The following is a 5897-nucleotide window of genomic DNA, read 5'->3' as shown; positions in this document are numbered from 1 at the left end:
ACAAATAGAATAGAACATACCACAAAATAGTTCCAATTGTATTCAAGAAATACTAGCATATATGAATACTTTGAATTCAAATGGATGCAGTATTTATATAAGTATGATTACTTAAAATACCAGTGTTGGAGGATATATGAATACTTTGAATTCTAATGGAGACAATATTTCTTCAACGAAACCTTATAAAAAATAGATGAACCATGTAGTTGTATACAAGTGTAATCTACAAAAAGACGAGGACAAAAATTGAAATTGAGGCTACTTGATAAAGCTGAAATCATGCAAAAGAAAATCGTGATTAAGATGAAAATATTGGGGGGGGGGGAGGACAATGAAATAAGGATATTGCAAGATAAAACCTTGAAGATGGTAAAAAATTGGGAAGTGCATTGATTAGGAGTGCATTCATTGTTTGGCTACTAAATATTTGTTTAATTATGTATACAATTTAAAAAATAATTATTAAAAGTATAATTAACTTTGTTATTTAATATTGGTCAAATCTATCGGTAGCCCTTTAAAGTTGGCATCAAGTTTCACTTAGACATCTTAAGTGGGCGATGTTCACTTTGGACACCTTATGTAGGGTTCTGCTACGTTATTTTGACACTTTTTGCTGACATGGCAAAGTGAGTGTCATACACTCAATAATAGCGCGTGAAAGACTTTATTTAGCCATTTTTTATTTTATTTTCTCTTCTTCTTCTCCATTTTTCAAGCTACCATCTCTCACCATTTTTTTCAAGCTTAAACTCCTTCAATAGAGGTCAAATTGTTTATTCAAATCTGTTTTTAAGCTATTTTTCTTCTTCGTTGTATTGCTTTTCTAAATCTACCATCACCTCCTTCCACTTTTTTCTATACCAACACCCCTATTTTTTTTATTTCTTCTCTCTTTATTTCTTGTTCTCACCATCACCATTAATTTTATCACTATCGTAAGAATTTTTTAATTTTAATTTTTTTTTCAGATTTGAAAATCGCATCCACCATCATCTTCTTCTCTTTTCTTTTCTTTAGATCCAACAATTATAATTATGAAAAAAAATGAAAATCCAAATCTAATGAAAATCCTAAAATGAAAAAAAAAAACAGAGAATAAATTGGGGGTTCGGGAGGCGCCGGAAAAGTTTGGAAAGAAAGGAGGAAGGAGGGGTGGGGAAGTTGTGATGGGGTTTAGAAAAATGTATTTTTTTAAAATTATTTGTAGCTGAAATTTAGTTTTTTTTTGTATTTTTTAAATATTATTTTGCACTCAAATTTTACGTGTTCTTTTTTAATTAGTCGTAGTGTCAGGTCATTCGCGAGTGTGTTACACACACTGTGTAATTTTAACTCATTATTAAAAAAGTGTCCAAATGACACAGTAGGACCCTACATAAGGTATCTAAAGTGAATATCGCCCAGTTAAGGTGTCTAAATGAAACTTGGTGTCAACTTTAAAGGATCATGGATGGATTTGGCCTTTAATATTTAATTGTATCTATATTATATAAAAAAGATAAACTATAGCTATTTATATTAAATATATTGATGTTTGTTATATTCTGTAGATGTTTCTAAAAAAAAAAAATTAGAGGAGAAGGTTATAAAGCTATCAAGTACAGACACAACTTCCAAAGAATTTATATAAGCAAATGAATCACCGAAAGGAGAGAAATATTACAAGATCCTTCATCATTATGTTCACAAAAAAATCTTTAACAGACTAAAATTTCCAAGGAGAACATTATGTTGAGTTGAAACAGAGGAAGTTGCTGAGCTCATATCATAAGATTTGTATTCAAGTATGATTTGTTGCAGGTTCAACAACAACGTCACACATGCAGAAATTATAACCGGTCAGTCGCTAGCAAGCATGTGTTCATTCCTAGAATTCAACTTCTCCGCCTGAAAATGAAGGATATCCTTTCAAGTTCATTCACAAACAATTTTCAATACAAATATGTTCTGCAATGACACAATGACGATAAATAAAGCACATGGACAAACAATTCCTAGGGTGTGTTTGTATTGACGGAAACATTTTCCAAAAAATATTTTTAATTTTTCTATGTTTGGTTGATCAAAATGTTTGGAAAACATTTTATTTAGGAAAATGAGCTCCTTAAAAATGAGAAAAATGACCTCTCTAATGGAAGTAGAAAAAACAAGTTGCATTAAATGACATTTCAAGTTTATTGTCTCCTCCCAATCATTATCCCTTGACCATCCTACCCCCCGCCGCCCTCGAACCCCCACTCTCTCCATCCCTACCCACCTCCATAACGTTTTGCCAAATAACATATAAATGCTCTTTAGATAATATTTTCTTGCTTACTTATCAAACACTAAAAAATACGTAAGAAATCTACTTGTATTTTTCAAGAATATATTTTCTAGGAAATCATTTTCCGTGGAAAACATTTTCCTTCCTACCAAACACACTCCTAATGTTGGACCATATCTGCCAAATCACATATTCTCACATGGCCAACTATACGTTTCACTTTCAAGAGGGATTTCCATGTCAACAACTAGAGTGTTGATTATGACAGAGAATCCCAAATGAATGAAAGGAACATACACCTGCAATATCATCTATAAGGAAGTATTAGGTTTAGGTGAAATATGTTTCATTACATGATTATACAACATAAAGGCAACATAAGTTTGAACATCCACCACAGTGAGCTTCTGCAATTGCATTGGATGTCATTTCTTTTGACAACTGGTCTACATAATGATTGACCACAGAAGAAATCTAATAAGTGCGGCCACCACCACCCAGACACGTAGTAGTAGAGTGTTTGTTCTTGCATCTTTCAAGTTCTTAGTCTGTTGAAATTTTGCCTTTTCTTCCTCCTTTATAGAAACCATGAGAAAACAAAAAGGCCAAAGGGTGCCTTACATGTCAATCATCGGAAGAAATCATCCATAGAGGTAGTTCTGAACTGAAACCCATGGATCTCTCACTAGGTTCTCATAATTTATTACATGTCAATCCCAAATTAGTCGGGATCAACTAGATGAATCATTTGCATCTATATCTCTCTATTAGGACTCATCTCAGTCTTCAAGAATCAATCCTAGCTATCATCGTTGGGTAAATAGAGAAACCAAATAAAACAGTTCCAGAGTGTAATCAAGAAAGAAAAGAGCTCAACTCTCATCAAACATCTCTTGAATTCCTATACACAAAAGAAAGCATTTTGAAACCCCGTAGACACTACCATGAGTAATGGAAAATTTCAAGAATATAATTTTTGGCTCCATATCCCAAAGGAGCCATAACACTGAATAAGTATTCTATAACTACTATTAGAGTATCTATCACTATTAATGGTACTCCGGAAGGTTTTTGGCCTACTCAGACGTGTCTAAGGCAAGGTGATCCAGTCTTGCCATACCTTTTTATTATTGCTTCTCTAGTCATTGAAACATCTAACATTCCTTTCCATCCAAATAGACCAGAAAATGCAGGAAGGTACAGCAATTGTGTAGTGTTCATTGTCCCCTCAGGCTGCTTAGTGCAAGTTTAATGCATCCTGGCATGACCATTGGACACCAAAAATAGCACGAAACATAGTCCAGATCTATTTACTGAAGGTGCAGTGAAGCAGTGGATGATTACTGATTCATTGGCACTTTCACACAAAGAGCATCTGCTGCACAGAACAAGATAGGGGAGTAGCGATCCAAGTGAAACATGTCGTCCTCAGGGATGCAATTGTCTTCCAAACTGTTCACATCTTCAAATTCCCAATCAACTCCAAAGAGTTAAAAAACACCAACGAAAAATGAGAGTTGCAGTGGTCTATTTCCCTCGGATGGAAAACATTAGACAAATGATCAGTAGCCAAAGAACAAGTTTAAACTTGCAGCTCTATCCCCACATTAGTCATAACTCATAATAGCTACTAACCTTAATAGCGCCTTTACTAGCAAATAATGGTAGTTTTTATGTCATTTGGTAACAATTTAATGCACTTCTTTTGACAAATACTAAAAAACGTAGGGCTTTCTAATGGAAGAATGACACATCTTCCATTGGAACATAAACAATAAGAAAATACTAATGAAATTCTGAGTTCAAGAGCAAGTTAATTATTTCACCCTTAAAGGAAGGCCCAAAAGAGAATAAGTAATAAAAGCTTTAGATACGAACTTAGTATCAGAAAGGACACAGCAAATTATAAGATAACTTACATGACAAGTCATCTGTAGAATTCATACTGAAAAATCAGAATTCTTCTTTAACTTACATAGTAATAATAGTGGAAGAAATGAAAATACGTCCCAATATAACTAGGTATGCATTAGTTTCATCGGAAGGTCATTGCATACCTTACAGTGACTACAGAGCATAGTGCAAGATTTCCTCTGTGATTATGCAATGTTCTACTGTGTCCATCTCACTAATTAAGTGAAGTTACCAACAGTATAACACAATGTTAAAGTATAAGATTAGAAACAACAGTTTTTCCGCATATTCTTAAAATAACATGTAGGGAATACAGTAAAAATTTAATCTAAAATATAGAAATAAAGAATTACAATAGAGAATTGCATAAAAAATTCTACATCTTCAAAAGAAATCCCTTCCCTCCATCTCCTACATTAGTTGAAAATGGCTATAGTCAAAGGACAATTTTTATAAGTCCAGGCCAGTTAGGTACTGTTTTTATTCTTGAGCTGTACATACCCTTACTTTGGTAATAGAATTCTTTATTTACCAAAAGACGATTTCTGAGTCTTTTATGAGGGCCAAAAAAGTTCAATAACATTTTAATATAATATAGATAACATACTCAGGATACTTTTGGTCGCTCCTGCGGAGTTGGCCACGTCGGCAGCCCTCGCTCCTGTGGGCCTTGGTCGCACCTGTGATTTTGCGCGTGCGGGGCCAAGGCCGCTCCTGCGGAGTTAGTCAGTCCGCTGACCCTCGCACCAACGACTCTTTCTTCGCTTCGGTGACGTCGCGCCTGTTAAAATATGCATAGCAGAAACAATATTCAAGATTACCAATTTACATTATAACTAAATAATATAACTTGAACAAACTTAGAAGAACAACTAACTTATTGAAGCTACCACAAAATTCGTTCAAAGATGAAGAATCCAGAATTACGAAATTGCAATCTTTAGCTATTTTCCACACCAATTACTCTACCAGAATTTGTGTGTGCAAATATTTATTTTCTACAACCCCTTGTCCTTTTATACACAACCTCACTCCAAGGAGGAGGACCAAATGTTTTCAGCCATAAAGGAGTAGTTAATAGGAACAATTAAGGAATAATAAAATGAAATAAAAGACAAAACGTTTTGTGGCCATTAAGTACAAAATCAATTTTTATCTAATCATTTAAAATTCAGAATGACTTACTATATTCAGAAGACCAGTAAAATATAATTTTACCTCTTCTATAAAATATCATTTTCCCAACACTTGTTAATTATTTAGGCATAATAGGGGCCCTAGATTTATTAACTGAGGCTTCTAATCCCGATATTAATTTATAAAAGAATAAATTAATCTTATTTTAATAAATTATTTCGCTAAAAATTTGTAATTGCATTCTTTGATTTAATTTTGAAGTCTACGATTTCATCTTATTTAACTCCCCATGTTAGATTTATCGACACCGATTAATTAAATCGAACTTCTGAAAATTTATTCATCGATTAATTTAATCTTTTATTTTTATGCTTAAAATATTTCACGTAACAGATATATAATCCACCTGCAGGGTTTTTATGTGACAACTTATAAGCAGCCATAAATATGTGTCCTCTATCTCAAGTCTGAGACATGATTCTAACAACTAATTGTTATTTCACTAATGTAATTTGTTATTATTTAATCTTTTAGGATGAACGTTTAGTTATGGAATTTTCTAGAGTGTTTCAGG

At 33.2% G+C, this 5897-nt stretch overlaps 1 long non-coding RNA gene across 1 annotated transcript; it reads right to left on the bottom strand.

The window, feature by feature from the left end:
- Positions 1–1626: 1626 nt before the first annotated feature.
- Positions 1627–5235, bottom strand: LOC129901744 (uncharacterized). Its single transcript, XR_008769932.1, has 3 exons — positions 5064–5235; positions 4794–4967; positions 1627–1893 (listed from the first exon to the last, which is right to left on the bottom strand). It is a non-coding gene; the product is annotated as an uncharacterized LOC129901744 (long non-coding RNA).
- Between the last annotated feature and the right edge of the window lie 662 nt (positions 5236–5897).

This window comes from Solanum dulcamara, chromosome 8 (genome assembly GCF_947179165.1).
Source record: "Solanum dulcamara chromosome 8, daSolDulc1.2, whole genome shotgun sequence".
NCBI lineage: Eukaryota > Viridiplantae > Streptophyta > Magnoliopsida > Solanales > Solanaceae > Solanum > Solanum dulcamara.
The sequence above is the reverse complement of the archived record's forward strand: the minus strand, read 5'-3'. Positions and strand labels throughout refer to the sequence as shown.